Raw genomic sequence first — 17,736 nt, 5'->3', positions numbered from 1 at the left:
TGCAGTTATCATGAGTACTTAGTCACTTTTCGGAAGCCCCCCAGTCATTGCTATGGCCATCAGCCCCCTCTTTGGAAGGTTGTTTTTGCGCTGTACAGAGCTTTCCTATTTGCTCAGCTAACATTTTCACTTGGGCCTCAAGGCACTGGAACCTTTCCATCTCTCTAGAATCCTCTTTCTGTGGTCTAGGTCGATATTGGTTGTTTTCCTCCTGATTGGATCTATTCTGATACCTCTCAGTTGATTGATGTCGGTTGGGATGGTTTCTGAACTCTTGATTTATTTGTGGAGGGGAGCGGGTTGCACCCATCCTTTGATTATAGTCCCCTGGTGGGGAATCATTGTACTGACGTGGATTGTAGTTCACGTTTTGCCTCATGTCCTGTCTCTCAGATTGTGGGTACTGGCTCCTAGGTTGATTTCCATTATCAGTAAATCGATCCACATATCGGGGCCTATCCTGATTACCATATATCATGGTGTTGGGATCAAATCTGCTCTGTGTCCCCAATGACTGGTAGGGACCATCATTTCTTTGATCTTGATTTTGTCTCTGGTTATTGTTCATACCTGCCATATCAGGCCGATATCCTACCCGGGGTCTGTCCCCTAAATACCTAGGGCTGATGTAGCTCTCTCTATTACTAGGATCATGTGATTGGAACATTGGTACAGGAAATGGCGATCTTTGTTGATTACCCCTTTGTTCAGGGGTCACATTATTTTTACCTTGGCTTTGAGCAGACTCAAGGGACATTTTGGCTGACCTGATTTCCATTACTGTGGCTGAGGGTTCTTTAGATTTAGGTCTAGTATCTTTCATTTTATCACTTTCTCTACCCTGACAATAGAGTACCTCATATAGTTTTGTGCTTTGATGTACAATCCATTCAAGGGACTTGTCACGCGAAATTCACGGACCAATTGGGATATGATGTCTTTCTGTAGCCCATAGAAGTATGCAGTTTTAAACTCATTGGAATTTGAGTCAAAAGATACATCAAAGCGAGAAAATGCTCTTTTTAAGTCTTGTAAAAATTGGCGAGGGGATGTATTAGGTCCAGCAGTAATTGTGTAAGCGACTTTCTTTGCCTCCTGCAATGACTGAAAAGGAGAAAAATGACGCCTAATTTCTTTTTCAAACTCCAACCAGGTCATATTCTGCTGTTCATTTAATCCCCTTATGATGCTGGCCGTCGGGGCATCTAAAGTTAAATGAAAATATTGTCTGTACTGTTCCTTAGTTATCTGTAGTGCTTTAAAAATGTCATGCACCGCTTCTAAGTGATCCTCAATGCAGCATTCACCTCCCTTTTTAAATGGTTTGATCAGGGCTTTAATGGATTTCATTATTTCTATGGGGCTACTTGTTGCAATGCATGGAATTGCACTATTTTGTGATTGTCTGCCCCCAATGGGAGTATCAAATCCCCCAAGGGCGCTGCAACCAAGTTCAGTCACCGGCCCAGTCACTGGAGCACTAGCTCTTTGGGCAGAGCTAGAATTCACCTCCACTCCATTGAATGTGGTACTCTGCCGCCTCTCCTGGGACCTGGGAATGCACATTTGCTGTTCTAAGTCCTTACACTTTTTAAGGAGTCTGTTTGCTTCATTTTGCAAATAGTTGTTTTAATCACTCATCTTATTAATCACCTCCTGCATGTCGCACATTTGCATTTGGCATTCATTGAACTCTTTATTTCTCTTGTCTCTTTCTTGAATCATTTTAATCATTTCTTGTTCTGCACTCTGGAGATCACATTCTTTTTCACAATGTTCTTTTTGTAAAATCTGCATTTCTGAAACAACCTCATCTTTATCCTGTCTAATGTGGTCCACTAAGACTTTCAAGTGTACCAATTCTTGCTCACTATCCTCAAATTGTTTCTTGCTTTTGGATAACTGAGCATCAAGGTCTCTGCATTTTAATTGCATGTCTATTTGGCATACATCCAATTCTGCTCTTAACATTTCCTGATTTTTACTTGCCCCATCTAATTCAGTCTTTAACCTGTTAATTAGCTGAGTATCATTCTCCTGCATTCGCAGGGACTTATTCAAAACAAACCATATTTTGCTGCATAGCCGTATTAAACAGTCTTTCTCTGCACTTTTATCGGCTGCATTCAATAATCTTGTAAGGCAGACCTGAATTATGCTGCCTTCTGCAAAAATATTATCTAGTTTTTCTTTCTGCACCTCACCCTGAATGCGTTCACGCCATTCTAACGTGCTATTCGACGACCAAGTCCCATGTGCAAACAACTTTGCCTCTAAATATTGCACTAGGTCTGAGAATGTGGTTTCCCTTTGTGACATTCTGAAATTTGTTTTTAGTGGCACACTGCTATTATAAAATGGGTTCCCTTTAATGTACAAATGGCAGTGTGAGACACGCTTGCCACGCCCAGTAGGTACTCTATGATCACTTTCCCGGCCTGCAACGCACCATAAATATGTAGGGTATTTTGTGGAGATTTGGGGCCTGATGGTATTTTCTTACCGCCGAAAAATAACTTAGCAACAATCACTCCTTGTATTCAGATTGGGCCATGTACAACAATAATACAGTGGACATGCATTATTTCAGCACACAGACATGCGTATTTGGTATGCGTGGTTGGTATGCGTGGTTGGTGGTATTTTGGTGAGCATAATTCCCTTGTTTTATTTGTGGCCCCAATATCCAGAACCCCTTATTTTTGCTTAGATTTTTCGTGTAATCACTAGAGAGACCTGAGGCTTGCATTTCAGGAACACCACATTTTCATTTTTAGTGTGCCACCATGGGCAATTTCTCTCTGTCTTATCTACGGCAGCGCGCTATCATGTGGTATTTTCACTATCTTATATACGGTAGTGAACTATGTTCCGGGCCTCCCTTTTTGCCGACTCATAGACCTCCGACAAACTACAACACACACAGTTAGTTATAATTGCTCATACTGAATTACATTGTGCACACGGCTGCAGCAAATTTGACGTTTAGCTACCTTGAAAATGACAATTGCACTGTCTAAACATCTCCCCACATCATCAGCAATGTCTTGGTAAATATAAAACACACCACCCGTCTGCTTTCAAATATTTTTGTGTATTATAAAAGTTGCATTTAAACACGATCTCACTCTTTACAGAAATAAATAAAATAGCACAGTAACAGCATTGTCTGTGATACACTGAAAAGAGAGTGGCGGAGACAAGAACTCAATTTGCAACATTAAACATGCGATTAAAGCACAGGAATCTCCTTTCCTACACTGACTGAATATTCTCGTACACACTCAGCCCCCACACTTCTGTAATTACCTTATCTGTTCAGCATGAGTTTTCTTCAGCTGTTCTCTTTCTGAATGTGGCTCCCTTGAAGATTAACCCCAGTGAAAACAAGCGTCTTTCGTTCTCAAACCGGGGTTATTGCCTGGAATTCTCAGCTTTTGCTGCAGGAATGCTTCAGCCAGGAAACAGGTCCTTCTCCCAGCTCTGCCAAATCTCGACTGTCCTCCCCCTCTCTTCAAGCTCCCCCAGCAAAAGTCTCATCACTGCCTCTAGCATGATACTTGCTATGACGCTGCTCCAATCAGAAATCAATCATGCCATCTCCTCCCTCACTACACAATGGCTCATTTCTACAGTAATTATTTGTAACCAACTGATTTCCTGTTCCTTCGAGCCCTTTTGCTTCCTGTAGTTATGTGGACAGAGCAGCAGAGAAAAAGAAAAAAATGAATGTGCGTTTAAAAGTTCACTTTCAGAGTAGACCTAATTCTGCAGTGGAGACACATTTTTATTAGTGGGTTATGTTAAATGCAGTTTTATTAGTCAGGTTATTTATTAATAATGTTAGTTATTAATTTTCAAATGTGTCTCTTGCACCATAGGCATTTCAGGTGAAAAATAGTGTGCATTTTTGAATGTGCACGTGTGCTTTTAACTGTAAAAATAGATTTGCATCTTTTATGTTAAAATCGTTTTTGACTGAATAGCCTGTCTTTACTTATATGTCCATGTTAATCTGGCAACACATATAGCAATGCACCACACCCATGTGGTGGTGCTGCATCAAAAAAATTGCTACGTGTGCAGTAGTGCTGTACTCTGTGCTGTAACACGCCAAATATCCTTACAGCATCGATGTCCTGTCAAGGGTGATCAACCCTGATTTTAGAGGGGATATAAAGGCACTGCTCCAAAACCATGGGGAGGAGGCCTTCCACATCCAGGAGGGAGATCAAATAGCCCAGGAAATACTTGAAAGAGTTATGTTGTATATCCCTAGGGAAGAAGCCGAGAAAGATGTTATTGCAAGAGGGACTCTAGGCTTTGGGGAAGCTGATGCTCGACCTAATTCTATCCAAACCTTAGCCACCCAGGATGAAAGATCTGACCTGCTCCCAGACTTAGCCTTTGCTCAGTGGAACAATCCTCTATTCACTTAAATATTTCTACAGGTTGTACCTGAGTCTGAGGGTCAGAAGGCAGGAGGGCTATTTTTCATTTTAAAGGAGGGACTCCTGTACAGAGGATGTTGATTCTGAAGGGATGCCAAGAATACAGCTAGTGGTTCCCAAAAGTAACAAACAAATAGTGCTTGAGATCACATAATAGTAGGGCATTTCGATCAAGCCAAGACTCAAGGTCACTTGGCCATCAAATTCCATTTACCCGGGATACATTTCGACACAGAACATGTCATGCAGACCTGTAAGTTATGTCAATGCACCAGTACACATGTACCACCACTAGCCCCCTTAAGTCCATTACAGATCATCGAAGTGCCATTCTCGAGGATTGGAATGGACATAATTGGTCCCCTCGAAAAATAGAAGCTAGTGAATAAATATGTGTTGGTGATACTTGTGTATGCCACCCGGTACCCAGAGGCATTTCCCTTGCGTAATAACACCACCCAGCAGATACTCAAGCATTTAGTTCCCTTCTTTTCTTGAGTGGGTTACCCTAAGGAAATTCTAATGGAGCAGGGCACCACCTTTATGAATAAACCCATGGGGGAAGTAAAAGAGCTACTTCATATAACCACCTTGAGATTTCCTGTTTACCACTCCCAGATGGACAGTTTAGGTGAAAGGTTAAATAAGACCATTAGGACCATTCTTAAAAAGCTTGTTTACAAGGACGGTACCAATTGGGATCAAATTATTCCATGGGCTGTTTGCCGTAAGAAAAACACCTCAAGCCCCCTCTGGTTTCTCACCCTTTGAACTATTTTATGGGTGAATAGCCAGAGATATTTTTGATATGCTTCGAGAAACATGGGAGGAGACGTAAGAGTCTCCAATGCCATTGTCCCAGACCGCCTCTTGGTTAAAAGTGCATATGGCAGCCATCCAATCATTGGTTCAAGATCACCTTGGTAACGCTCAAAGTCAATAGAAAGCATCCTAGGTTAAGAACGTATCACTTAGGCAATTTTCCATTGCCGAAAAGTCCTTGTGCTTCTCGCTACCTCATATAACAAGTTCATTTCTAAATGACATGAGCCGTATGAGGCATTGGGCAAGACAGGACCTTGTAATTAGCCAGACCTTCGCCAGAACACACAAATGTATCATATCAAATGATTAACAGAGTGGAAGAAGAACACTTCTGAGTCTAATGACACAATATTATCTTGTTTTATAACAGAAGAGGTCCACAACAATACCCTAATTCTCTCTGAGATCACTGAAACAGAACAAAAAGATTTTCTTGAATTGCAAGAGCTCTTCCCTGATGTGTTTCGTGAAGATCCGGGCAGTGTGAAAGGACTATACCATCACATCTGCAACCCTGCAAGCAAGGTAGTACATATCAAACTGTATCAACTCTATGAGGCCTATAGAGATATTGTAATCAAAGGAGTAGTGCAAATGCTCCAGCACAACATAAGTGAGCCAACCACCAGTCCCTGGTCCTCCCCCATTGTGTTAGTGGAAAAGCGAGACATGAGTTGTAGGTTAATTGATGATAAGATGCATTGGATGGAAAAAAGTTCCCTCGATATAAGTGCAAAAATACATGCCCTATCCATTGGGCCAATGCAATTCCTGAAATGTATAATTCTTGTTGACCCACGAGCAGTACCAACATCTCCCAATATCAATAATAATGCAATTAGGATACTAGTAATGTGAAAGTGATGTAGTTTATTGAATAGGCTTATTACCAATAGCCATGGGATCAGTTTCACACACTAAAGCAGTGTTGAGTAAATCAACTATCTTGACTTGACAATTTATGTGGATAATTGCTGTCTGAGAACTTGCACTTACTGCAAGGAGACAGTCATATCAGATCAGTTACCAACAACGTACCAACTGGAGAATTCATCAGGGCCAGGTGCAATTGTGAGGATGATGGGATGTTTCATAAGGAGTGTGATCTACTCAAGAATAGATTTCTGGGAAGAGGATATCCCGAAAAGAGTATCACACAATCGGAAAATAGTGCACAGTCCATGAGTAGGGAATCAGCCCTAACACCTAAACCATCTGTAAAACAACAATTTCAAACAACTATTACATTTGTGACTAAATATAGTCAGAACAAGGATGGTATTGTGAGAATTCTGAATAAACATTGGCACATTCTACGACTTGAAAAACGACATAGCAAAATACTTGTATGTGGGTCCTTGGATCACTTCTACCAGAGCCCAAACTCTCAAAAATAAATTAAGTCCATCATTCCTCAGTGGAATTTGTAAGGAACAGTACAAGAGCTGGCTTAAGCCAATAAAAAATGGGTTTTCCAGATGTGGTACTGTACAATGTGCCGATATGCACATGTGACCACAGAGACATTTATGAGTTTAAAGGTGGAACGATCAACATTGAAGGAATTATTAATTCTAGATCTAAATATGTGGTGTATGGCATTATATGTGAATGTGATAAAATATATATTGGCAGTACAATCAGGGAGTTATGGACTCGGATTTGTGAACATTTTGCTTCTATTGGAAGTCAAGATATGAAATATCCGATTGCCACCCATTGGCAAACCATGCATCAACTTGATGACAAAAAGGACCTTATTGGTTGGAGTAAGGTCACACTTGGAAAGAGAGGAGACGATTTTGAATGTAAACTGAGACAAACTGAAGCAAAGCTTATTTTTTGCATGAGGACAATGGAAGTAGTTCTGAATTCAGATTATGAGATGGATGTATTTCTATTATGTGAATGAATTAAAAGTAAGATGATATATTGTATGGATTTAGCACAAGAATTGGATCATGGATCATAAATGGGTTATGGGCATTTTCTGCCAGAATTGTTGTGTTTTGTGAATTGTTATAACTATTGTAGGGAAGGGTAGGTCAATAGGTACCCCCCTCCCTCTGCATGTCCCAGCTCCAGTGAAGACTTATGACTCATCGGCAGCCCACCGGCCCCCGGGCCCAGACGGCAGGGCGGCTGCAGACCGACACGTGAGGCTGCACCACCATGTTATGTGGCAGAGCACAGACGCCATCTTGTATTAAGCCAATCCCATCTTGCTAGAAACGTTCAGATCTAACCCAGGCAGAGCCAACGTGCACACTGAAAGCTGCAGATTGACCCCCACTCGACCTCGCTCACAGAGGCCCACACTTCCCACACCTTCCACTGCATGGTAGATCCGCTGAGGACTCGTTCTCACGAGCCACCAGACACGAACAAACAACAAAATAAAACACTGTAGCTGTTAACAATCCGCAGTACATCATTGCCCCAGCCTTGAACGGGAACATTAGGAAGTAACTGAAACTAGCCCAAAACCTGCAGGCCCTGACCCTGTACCAACCCCCCAACGTTAGATGGCATGGCGCCTCACACCCCTGCCTACCCCGAAAACTCTTGCATTGTGTAGAAACCATTCATGTAATGCATGTCATGTTGACTAACGTTCGCTGCTAATGTGAAGGAGAATGGGTAAAGAGTAAATATGCAACCGATATTGTTTATAATGTAGAGACGCACAAAGACTGGCTAGATGATAACAGTATGTAATAACATGTGTTGCCCTCTTTATACATACACCTGCCTAACGCTACCTCATGTTCGTATGTTAAGTATAGATGTGAATTGTTGTGCTAAAGAGTATGGTCCCCAGTTAATATTCCTTCTACTGCAAATGCATACAAGTCCTTTTAAAGACCCCACGTGTTGGTATCCACCCCTCACCCACGGGACAGTATACCGCCATGTGCAAGATGCCGCGCACAGAGCTGCAAGACCATTTCCCCCTCCTCCCGCCCAGGCCCTACAGAGATAGCTGGTGTTCAAACAGCACAGCCTCGCCTCCCCTCCCGACCCTGCTGGACCCATTTCAAGCATCCGCCTCCCCCATGTCAGAGGCCGCCACAGCCTGACTTCATGACTTAGAAGCTACCTGGTCCTAAATCCCAGCGTCTCTCAGGCACCAGTCACATGCCCCCCACGGGCCAGTGGTACCTCCGTCGACCCCAAGTTAATGACCCTAAAAAGGAGGGCGCCCACACGTGTACCAACAGATTGTAATACCATCCCTCACCTAAACTGCCAAGGCAGGATGGTCAAGCGACCCCTCCCATGCCCCTGACTATGCACATGAGACCAGATTGTTTGAACCTAAGGTATCCTCCAAAATGATGTATTGAGATACTTCAGATCGCATATCAATGTTCCTGTCCACATATTGATCTAAGGTCAGCGCTTACAAGAGTTGCAAACCAACGGAAAGCGTAAAGTGTGACGAATGGGTGGGAATGTGTGGCCAAAAGGGCAAATGTTAGTTTAGTTATCAGTCATCGTTACAAGGCATGTCTGGCCTGGCACTCCACCCCGATGAGCCCAGCTGACCTTCCAACCCCACATGGCGCAGCACCTATGTCAGCCAATCCTGGAGGAGCAGCCATCTACTGTGTATACCCCCTAGACATGACCACCCAATCCCCACGATTATGTGTCCCCTATAGCTTGTGTCACACATGGCGTTTTTTGGAAATAAGTATGCCTGTCTTTGCTATTGTCAGACAGAGCGCTCTCGGAGTTAGCAGAGTCCTTTGCATGCCCTATATTGATCTATATAAAGCTCTTTTTATCTCACCTGCACTTGGTCCTGGCCTCATTCCCCTTCGGGGCTGTGTCCTTTATTGCCTCTCAATAAGGGTGGTGCATTTCTGGGGACGCTTACATTCACTATCTACATGATTTGGGTACCTGGCCAGCTCATGGGTGTGTATACTAATTGATGACCACCACACGCATTTCTTTGGAATGTAGAATGCAGAAAATTTCACCAGATTAATGAAATGCTGCATCAATATTGACTGTGTGTTAATTAATATGATTATCCAAAGTGGGATTGTGTTGTTTGTGTGTATATTGTGTGTATGGAAGTATAGTGTGTTCAAAATCCCAATTCAAAATGGTGGAACAGAAATCCCAATCCAAAATGGCAGAGAGTGTGGCATTGCATATACAGCGTGTGGCTTCAACTACGTAAACGATTACAAATAGGGTTTCTAAAATGGAGGCTGGTTCAAACTGAACACATGCAGATCACTGTGGCACTCTGCCTTCTGTAATCAAGAAGGTTCTGACAGGTACGTTCAATTCTTCCCATTGTTGTTGGGCCATCAGTCTATAGTATATTAACCTATTGCATTGGGTTCAGGGATCGAAGTGCACGAAAAGAAGTAGTGGAAATATGTTCCCTGCTGGCCTGCACTCACTCCCCACAAACCCCATCGTTACGCCCTCTGCCATACACAATAAAAAAAAAAAGACACTAGCATCTGCTGTTTAAGGGAACGTTCAGTGCAGTGCACTGGAAGTGCAAGCTGCAACATCTTCCTACACTTTTATTTTAAAACGAAACCATTCCAGAACGGTTTCTTTTTAAAATAAAATTAAAGGAGCTATAAAACGTAATTTAAAAAAGTAGAGGAGCACCGCTCCTGACCGCTCCCCCTCACTTCGACCACTGATTGGGTTGGACATTAAGAGTAATTATATGAAGGAAGTGAGTATTTATGCTAATTGATTTTGGTGCCATTGCAATATGAATATTTTATTGGTTGATTTAGGATATGTTAATGATTGATTGAATTATGAAAGAAGTGATTAATTGATTTTGTGTTAGCTATGGTTAATTACTAAAGGGTAATGGTATTGGATATTACGATACCTGTCTAATGTTTTTGCTAAGACTAGAATTGAATCCACAACATTAAGAGTGGACGACTCACAAACACTTTTGGGTTCTAACAGTGAACATCATAATTAAGGTATGTGGTAGGTAATGGTACTTGTGTTCCATTTGTTTGTAAAAAAGAGATCACACAAGGGTGTATCACAATTTAGTTATAAATTAGCACTATTGGAATTTCAGCATGGAGTACAACATTAAGCATAGCACCATTAGTGACTTTTAATTAAAGAGGCTTCACTTAACATGTGTGGTTATGATTATAAAAGCACCAGCATGCACGTTTGGGTGAGTGACTAAGGTACAGAATGTCTGTATCCATACTATTTGATAACATTTTAACTTGTTATTTTTCTTACCTGCTCATCCGTCCCTATTCCCCACCCTTCACTCTCTGTCTTCTGTATTCACATTCATACATTTTTCCCTCATTGTTCAAATTGTATAGGTTTTGCTTTGAAATAATGACCAATTATTGTTTTAATCTTGTTATGATCTTGGAATGTGTGTTTTATAAGTTATATATCTAGCCCTGGTTTGAGGAAGACCAACCGGTCAAAACACGTGCCACAAAGGGATATTCAATTAACTACATCACTTACCAGTATTCCAACTGTATTATTATTGACATTGGGAGACGTTGGTGCTTGTCGTGGATCGACAAGAATTATATACACTAATTACAAAGGTTTGGGAATGCCATTGTCTACCCTGTCAGCGAAAGTCAAGAATCAGAATGGAATGAAGTGCTGAGCGCAGAGTGGAATCACAACTAACAACATTTGCAATCAATTCCTGAGGTAGCTTCTCCTTTTAATTGATAAAAGCTTCTTCATTAAAAAAAAAGTCTGTCCCATTTTGATCTTGGTTGGCAAAGTGTATTAACAAGTATTTCCTGGAATAGTGACTTCTTTTTTAATTTGTACTTTGACACTATAAGATATTAATTGAGCTCACCTAAAAGTATTATTTTAAATCTTTAAGTTCCATCGGTTCTCCCCCGATACTGGACCAAACTTTTTTTAATACTAAGAACAAAGTGTATTGCTAATCGATGTAATAGGTATATTTATATAAGAAAGTCAGAAGTGAAATCTCTTACAGATAAAATATTATAATTTCTCTTTTTCTTTCCAATGTTGTTATCCTCTATACGCCTACTGGTAATCATGTGTTTTGAAACCATTGCACCAAGTTCAGATTCCCACTTATCAATTATTCGAATTCTGTATTTTATTGAATTTTTGCATTTGTGTTATGCCTTACGCCAAAGTATTTTACAAACAAAGAATTGTACAACAGAGTCTAAAATGACTCTATGACAAATTAATCAGATTAAATAGATTAAATGTGGGAATTTGCTGATCCTTCTGTAATCTTTCACTGATAAAGCTTATTTCTTGAGTTAAACAAAATCTGTAGAGAAGCAGTTCCTTGCTTCATGGAGTTAAAGTTGGAAAAATCAGAGTTTTCCTTTGCTTTATAGTGGCGTTAAACTGTGATTGTGTCTCTTGTGTTATTCTCTGGTTTACTTTGATCCTCACTGAAGGTATGCAACAGATAGAATTTTAGAGTATTCCCTTACAAAGTGGAGAAGCATTCATTATTTGGAGGACACTACATTCTCAATGGTTCTAGGGAAGTCCTTTCACTATTATCGTGTTCTTTCACAGATATGAACATATTTAAAAAGTGATGTCTGGAACATGAGTGTTCTGAAAATGAATTGCCACTCAGTCAGCATGTTTTTAAATGGCCATTCAAACTAACATTATAGGCACATATATTTAGTTTGATTGGGTGGTAGGTTTGAGTCCAAAGGGCACAATCTATCGAATGCAAAGTTTCTATTTCATAACCCCATTTAATATAGTGACTTATCCCTCTTCCTTGGCTCCAAACGTCAAGTAAAACTTGAGATCTCAAGGTCATCCAAGAACCTGTCTACATGACTGCACTTAGATAGGAGTGAAAATAATCATCTTTCATCTCCAGCTTACAGAAAATTGGGAGTTAATGAATATTTCATACTGTATCTTGTTGATATTTGTAATTTCATAAGCTCAACCCCTGAGGCACATTCTCCCCAAGATCAATTGGGCTGGCAAATGACTCTATTGGAATACAAATATATTTGAAAATCACCACTTAAACAGGGATGCTTCTGCGGGCTCCATGCTACCACTTCCAGTTGGATAGTGATGTCTAGAAAAATCTTGGCAGGAAGAAAACACCTTTTGTTTTCATGTCTTTGGTGACATTCCCAGGTCCACTTTTTCTTGGGTCTCATGACTAAGAGGTTCTTTGTCCACTTCTTTTAACTTGGATTCTCTGCTCTTTTGGTATAGACATTGCATTTAAAAATGAAGAAACACTATGTTCTATCTCCAGATTTCTCCTGTTTTTCACATGTTATCACCACATTCTTCTCTTCACTAAACTTCATTTTTTAATTTTTCTGTTTCCTTTTTAAATTAGTGTTGGCCATTGTCAATTTCTCATCAAAATAATGTCTGTTTTCACGTCAGGTAAAATAAGCTTTCTCTAAATCTTAGCATATCCTCTCTGTCACCTCTCTCCCTTTGTCTTCTCCTTGTGAATTTTGAACTTGGAAAGTTTCCTCTTGACAGTGTCCACCCTGACCTGTCTATTCGTTGTGGCCAAGGTTTCTGTGAGCATTAGAATCAGGATTTCCCTCTTGGGATCTTATGATTTGGCCAATAGTCTCAGTCAATTGCTTGGCATGTTGCTTAAGTTGTGAAAATGTCTTTCCAATGTCCACATTATGGCATGGTCTTTGGTCATATCTATGTTCTTCCATAGAAGGGTAACTATCTCTCGTAGGAGAGTAGTTTTGCTGGTTCTGAGAACAAGTTATTTTATGTTTTGTTGGATCTCCACTCCCTTTGATCAGTTATCCTTTAAACTAGCATAAAGAGAAAGGTAATTTCTTGGTAATTGGTCCCAGTGGGTAATGATTGTCTTTCCTTCCTGGGATACTTTTTACTTGGATCTTCTTGGGAAACTAATCCGGGTTCTCAATGTTACTCTCAGGCGGAGGTAAATATGTGTAGACCAGAATAGCCTAAAACATAAATACTGAGGATAAATGTAAGTCTCTAGTTTTGTGGGATCAGTATTTTGCATTTCAATCGGAAGGCTAGTTAGCTACCTCTTAATAGAGGGTCTGTGTGTTCTGGATCATTTACAGCAGATGAATAACTTTTTGCCCTTATCCCTAAGTTCAACAGTGGAATACTCTTCACTTCTGCTTTCTTAATGGTGGCAGGATCAGGCATTCGTTGTGGGTTTCTTTGTGGGATTTGTTGTAATTTGGACTTTGTTTGTCTTGTAGCATGGGTGATTATCCACTCGACTTCTTGAGCCATCAAAATCACAATCTGAGTCAATACGTATTGTGGAAAGGCTTGCAAGAATGTAGTCTTGAAATCTCAACTTTCAGTAGTGCCATATCGGGAAATCTGGGCAAATGCACACTTGATTTCTTGAGCAAACTTCGTAGGAGATTTATTCTCAGCACACATTACATTATAGGCTGTCTTGCATGCTTCTTGGGGTTTCTCTGAGTTGGAAAATATATAAAAATGGCTACCATCTAAGAGGACCATTTGAAATGATTTTGAACGCTCAGTCCAGCAAAAAAACTAGAAAACTCAGGAGAGATCATCCATTTGATGAATTCTATGTAATTTTTTCAATCAAAATGATTCCATCATGTTTGTACAATTCTAAATGTTTCGAACTGAATATTTTAGTTTTTTTTATTATAAGGGCCATACAGATTCTGTTTGTAAGTTTCTTTCACAAACTGTGATTGTGATTTTCTCTTTCTTTCTCTCCTTACCTCACTTGGGTCCAGCTGCCCTCATCAGAGTCAGAGCCACTAATGACATCCATCTCCCTGCTTGCATATCCCCTACTATAATGAAGAGCAAGGTTTGCTATGTGTATGGTGCATGGAATCATCTCTCTACTCTCTTCCCCATTGGTATTCTCAGTAATAGGGTTCAGTCCTTTTCTGGGGGGCTGGGTAGTGTAAGGAAGAAATGGTATCAAACAGTAAGACATGAGAAAAAAGAACTAGAAATACATTCTAGTTCAAGGCTTGCTCGCGCCGTACTCTTCTATGAAACTGCTGCTGATGGTACTCTTACAGGCTGATTCATGAAATTAATGTGTGCCAAAAATCGCAACGCAAGTGTGTGAAAGCATGCGAAAGCGTGCGAATCACAGCGCAAGTGCGAAAATCGCAGCGCAAGCATGCGAAAGACGCGCACATCAATTCATGGAAGTCCGTGCGCGTGTAAATCCTGGGATGTGCGCTAAATTCCTGCGTGGCGCACGCGGGCGCACATGTCATCAAACGGCATGCGCTACACGTACAGCGAAAGCGCACATAGCGCGGTGTACACAACAAAAGTGGGCAGAACATGGGCCGTAACACGCAGAATGGAGAACAACGTGTGAAAATGTGGGCGTTACGGGGGAAGTAAAGAAGGTAAATACGCAGAACGCGCTAATCCGGAAACACGTTTGCCAGCAGGAAGCAGGCGTATGCGGCCCCGCGCAGCATAAAAGTGCGCGCAAACAACAAACAAGCTCAGACACTAGGATGAATATACCATTCCTCGCAGCAGTGGTCGTGGGACTCTGCCGGAGGAGGAGGATAGCCAGGCCCAGAATTTTTACACCCAGGACCAGCCTTTTTGGGATGCCTGATGACCAGGTGTATGGGAGGTACAGGTTCCCACCACACATAATACTCGACCTGGTGAGTGAGTGGGAGGATGACCTCACATCACCCTACCTGTGCTCCCAAGCACTGAGCCCCTTGGAAAAGGTGCTCAATGTACTGCACTTCTTGGCCACTGGATCATTTCAGCGGACAAGTGCCATAGTGGGGGGTGTCACATGCCACGCAGTCACGCTGCCTAGACCAGGTGTTGGCCATCATGACTGCACGCTCTTCAGTCCGCAGGCACATATACATGCCCAGAACACCTGCAGAAAGGCAGGCTGCCGTCCAGGACTTTTACGGGGTGACACACTTCCCCAAAGTGCTAGGTGCCATTGATTGCACCCATGTGCACTACGTCCTCCCAGGGCAACTGAGCACATCTATAGAAACCGCAAGCACTGGCATTCCATCAACGTGCAGGTAGTATGTGATGCCAAGGGAATCATCACCTCAGTATATGCCAACTATCCAGGGTCCACCCATGACAGTTTCATTTTCAGAATGTCACCCCTAAACCGGGAGCTAGAAGTCGGGCGGCATGGCGATGCATGGCTGCTTGGTGAATATAAATGCCTCTGCACATGCATGCATGTCAGGTACTGAGTAATGTCAAAACCCCACTAATGATACCCATCATCACCTCCCCAGGGGACAGTGCCTACCCTCTGAGCACCCACAAGATGACGCCAATTCGGAACCCCACCACACCACCCGAGGTAAGATACAACACAGCCCATATTGCAACCCGGGGCATAGTGGAGCGCACATTCGTAGTGCTCAAGTCACGCTTTCGCTCCCTTGACCGCTCTGGTGGGCAACTGCTATACGCTCCCCCAGTAGTGTGCAGGATCATAGTGGCAGCATGTGTCCTGCACAACGTTGCAACCCGCCGGGGCCTGCTGGTGGACATGGTGGTGCCCCCACATCCCCAACCACATGCACGGCCGCTTCGCATGGGAGGGGAAAGGGCACGTGATGAGGCAGCCCGTACGCAGTTAGTGGCTAATTACTTCACCTAAAATCACACCCCTGTGGAGTGCACACAGCCCTGGCACATACCAGCTGACAATCAATGATGATGACATAAGGGACAGTCAACTGTCACAACCATACCAGCCTGAGATTGGTCACCTGAAAGTGTTACATTGTGTGCATCCGTACCTACTGAAAGACAACCAATGCTGTGTCACAAAAAGACATACATTTATGCTGAATGAATGACTACCCCCTTGCAAAATAAAACATGAAAATAGTGCCATGTCACCAAACCCCTCCCCATCTCAACTACCCAACACACCAAGGCATGTCATGCAATGTGAAAGCAACCAAATGAATGCACAACACATGACACAAGTGTCACAAAGTGCACTGTCCCAAATGGAAACAAGCCACAGACAATATGCTCCCAGTAATCAATAACAAACAGCACACATGAACAAATACTTACCAGCAACACAATACAGCAACACATGATGAAAAAGTTGCAAAATATGACAGTACAAAATTAAAGTAGTACAGGTCTTACAACCTGAATAAGCCAGCACATGGACCCCTTCCAACTGCAGAGTGTTGCTGTCAGGCAAATGTGTCAGTGTACTGCATACAACATGAACTGCAAAGGAGACGGCCTTGTGAAGACTTGAAGAAGGTACCTGTGAATAAGGAGGAAGACATGGATGCAAAAGCACATATCAATACACCATGCAGTGTTCAATACAACAACATCCCCCACTAGGGATGTCCACACAGTTTTGACTACAGACTGCCCACACAGCTCATGGGAGCGCAATGTCACTGTGTAAGTCACTGTCACTTGGTCACACCCTTTGCAAGCCCATGGAAAGGGGAAGCAGGAGGGGTGTGTGTGTCATGAACCCAAGCATCTAATCCAAAGACTGGACGAGCCTGCATGTGCCCAGCTGGAATACACAGTGGATGCCCACGTGAGCCACACAAGGCAACACACTATAAAAAAAAAAGAAAATAATCAAAAATGCCCATGTGTGGACCAGGGGGGGGAAGCCACCCAGGAGGTTTGAGGACAGAGTGCACACCAACACCCACCTGCGTTGATGTTGCGGAAAAAAAAATACCTCCATGGGCTCATGGGCTCATGGCCTGTACGGCTATGCCAATGTGGGAGAACTGCTGTCACTCTCCTCACCCTCTGCTGCTACATCAGGAGGTGGCGGTGCTATGGGAGGCAGCCCACGCAAATCCCTGGTATGGTCCTCCATGGCAGCTAGCATGCGGGTGTGGAAGGTCTCGTTCTGGAGGAATTATAGTACAGAGATGCCCATGCAGCACCTCACGTGTTGCCTGCATTTCTGTACCCATGGCCTTGCGTGATGCCCGGATCTCCTCACGAGTTGCCTGCAGCTCAGCTGAGAGCGAACGTGTGAGCTGCTCCAGCTGCTGTTCTGACCTAAAATTTCGGGAAGCCTCAAGTTCACTCAGAGTCTCCCTGAGGAAATGGAGTTCTAACCTCAGGGCTTCCCTGTGGCCCTGTGACTCTACAGATATGGCTTTGCACAGAGTCTCCAGAGCCCCCCGTCGGTCCCTGTTGGACGCCAACATGTCTTCCCTGTGTGATTGGCAAATGGAGTCTGTTGCCTGCTGTTGTTGCTCCATCTGCCTTTCAGGGGGGAAAATGGAAGTGGCCCCCCTTTCCATTGTCTGAGCCATCATTTCAACCGATGCTCCCTGTTGTACTTCTATACTGTACATGGAGTTTTCCCATACAGTATTGCCAGGTGACGTATGGCCTCGCGTCGGCTGGGTACCACAGCTGTTTGGGGCAA

The sequence above is a fragment of the Ambystoma mexicanum genome, chromosome 8 (assembly GCF_040938575.1).
Source record: "Ambystoma mexicanum isolate Mex_15411 chromosome 8, UKY_AmexF1_1, whole genome shotgun sequence".
Lineage (NCBI taxonomy): Eukaryota > Metazoa > Chordata > Amphibia > Caudata > Ambystomatidae > Ambystoma > Ambystoma mexicanum.
This window is presented reverse-complemented; position numbering follows the sequence as displayed.